The sequence below is a fragment of the Mauremys reevesii genome, linkage group 12, assembly GCF_016161935.1.
Source record: "Mauremys reevesii isolate NIE-2019 linkage group 12, ASM1616193v1, whole genome shotgun sequence".
In the NCBI taxonomy this organism is placed as follows: Eukaryota; Metazoa; Chordata; order Testudines; family Geoemydidae; genus Mauremys; species Mauremys reevesii.
The window spans coordinates 50866278-50869199 of record NC_052634.1 but is presented as its reverse complement, the minus strand read 5'-3'; positions in this window follow the sequence as shown (position 1 = coordinate 50869199).

Below are 2922 nucleotides of genomic sequence, written 5' to 3'. Positions count from 1 at the left end.
GCGGAGGCCCAGCCCCACCCTGCCCTGCCAGGGGGAGGGGCCGGCAGCCACTGGAGCGAGCAGGCAGATGCTGCTCAGCTCCGCTGCACTGACGGGGCCCCTGGGGGGGAGCGCCTGGGGGCAGCAGGTGGGGCCAAGGGAGTGACCTGGTCCCAAAACTGCTGGAGCCCCACGGGCAAGACCTGGGAACCAGGACTGCCAGCCAGACAAACACCTTTAAGAGGAGGCGTCCCTCTCCCTGTCACAAACTGATCTTCCTCCTTCAGTTCAGTGACAGCCTGAATTGTTCCTTATCCCGGCAGAGCCAGAGGACTGAAAGCAGCAACATCAAACCCCTGTGTAGCTCACGGGAATGGACATAAACGCTCCCTGGTATCTGAGGAGATGTTCAGCTTTGCCCTTGGTCAACTTCAAGGCTAAAGGGAAAGGAGGTGGCGCCAGGTATAAAGAGTGAAACACGACACATAATAGTTATGCCCATGGTGGCTGCAAAATCTTTTGATGTACTTCTTCTTATCAGCAGTGTATTGTTTTCTCTGGAGTCTAGGCCTTGACCAAGAAATTTGTATCTTGATAAAATAATCGACTGCCCCTGGTGAAGACAATGGACTTGACACCCACTGGGGTGTCCCAACACAGGTACAAGTACTAACAACAGTGGCTGCCTTTAGCCATAGATTTTAATCGGGGCAATAAATACAAACCCCTGTTAAATCATTTCTCAGCCCGAGTCCTTCACCCACATTCCCTAGAGCATTGGGCCACCATGTGGACGTTTCATTTCTGACCTCAGTTTCACACAGAGACAAAATTTCCTTTACACAGATCCATGAACAGCAAAACCTCCCTGTGTCTCTGGTCTGAGCCAGGGTATTCGATTCCAGTGACCCCTTCTCTCCTGCAATGGAGACGGTCAGACTGAGGGGACGTGGCACCTGCATCCCTGCCAGGGAGATATTGGCTCGGCTCTTTCTTTCTGCTGCTGCTGTTAGTCCATGAAACATCAAGGGTGAAATGCAAGGCTGAGTTCACGCACCAGCCCTCAGTGCCCCAGAGAAATCCTGCCCCCTGCTTTGGAACGATGTGCTGGAGATTTGACTAGGAAAGGGACTGTCTGAATTGTCAGAGTGGGGAATGAACAACAATCTACAGCAACGTCGTTCACACAAACACTCTCCCATCCTGCTCCAACCGGAAGGGAAATGGGCAGGAATTCTCGCTGTTCAGCCAAGGACACACTTACACTAATGCAGCCATGAGTGTGCTGGGGAAGCTGGTCTGGGCAAACAATTTGAAGTGACAATTCAGTGAGAACAGAATCATCACGTAGTGAAATAAGTATAGCTCAAGTAGTTGTGGCGGAGGGGTTAAGGTGATGGACTAGAAATCCATTGGGGTCTCCCTGCGCACGTTTGAATCCTGCCAACTATGCAAGTGCTGCACTGTTGTTATTATTGTAGTCTTAGTACCTGAGCATCCACAGTGCAAACTGGAGCCAGATCTAGTTTCACTCTGTCTACACTTAAAACACTGCAGTGGCACCGCTATAGCAGTTTGGAGTAAACAGTGACTGGAGGAGTTTTCCCATCCCTGTAATAGCTACATGGACAGAACAATTCTTCCTTTTCTTTAGCACTATCTAACCAGGGCTTAGGTCACCTTAACTAGATGGGTTTGGGGGGGTGTCACACCCTGAGAGACATTGCTCTGCCAGTTAAGTGCTCAGCGTACACCAGCCCTTAGATCCCTGTTGGTATTTCAATGCGGGCACTGACCTGTGAGAGGAAAACATCAGCTCACAAACACAGAGACTGAATTCCCCACAATTAATCTCGCTGCACTTTCCAGAAAGTCACAAAATTCAATTCATTCTTGCTAGGAGAGAGAAAAAATAAGTGACACTAAGTTTTTGGCTTGGTTAAATAAAATTAAGTGTTTAATCAATATAGTAAAAAATCTGTATTGATTCCTCTAACTAGTACCACAGCGTGAAATAGGAACAGAGACAAATCTTGTCAGTGACGACCAATTTCACAAATGATCTTCCCATTATTAATTTCCACGCTGCCCCCACTGGAGGTCTGGGCATCTCCAGTGTCATTGCTCTGCATTCACCTTCCCCTAGAATTGTTCTCGGACATTCGCCTTCCTCTGCAGTGTGGGGCACGGGTCACTTGCTGGAGGATTCCCTGCACCTTGAGGTCTTTAAGCCACGATTTGAGGACTTCAATAACTCAGACATAGGTTAGGGGGTTGTTACAGGAGTGGGTGGGTGAGATTCTGTGGCCTGCATTGTGCGGGAGGTCAGACTAGATGATCATAATGGTCCCTTCTGACCTTAAGTCTATGAATCTAGTCCCAAATTTGGAAAACTGTGCAGTTCAGAATGTGAAAAGTGACCCTGTCTCCTTCCTGCACCTGCTCTACATTGCTCCACAGCAGCTTCTCCATCTGCAGAGTCACCCCAGCACGGCAGTGCAGCCCCCAGGGTTCAGCAGGGGCCCCTGGCAAGGACAGTGGGTGCAGCTAACAGCCCGGTGTGCCTGGGCATGAGGCAGCTGTAAAAAAGCAACACTCCCCCACCAGAAGTACAGAGACTGAATTCCCCAACTATAACATCATGACCCCCTGTAGAAAGCCACACGTCAGTTGTATTTTCACAGGAAGATGCAAAAATCAAGTGACACCAATTTTTAAGTTGAGTAAATAAAGTTGAGGAGATAGTTATTAACCTCACAAAAATACACTAAAGATCCCTCAACATGACCCCTGAAGGTGAAATATGAACAGAGACAAACCTTGTCAGCAAAGGCTCATTTCCCAAACGATCCTCAAAATGTTACTAATTCCCACCCCTCCTCCACAGGAGCTCTGTGCAGTGTCACTGTTCTGCAGGCAGCTTCCCATAAAATGTTGTTGTGG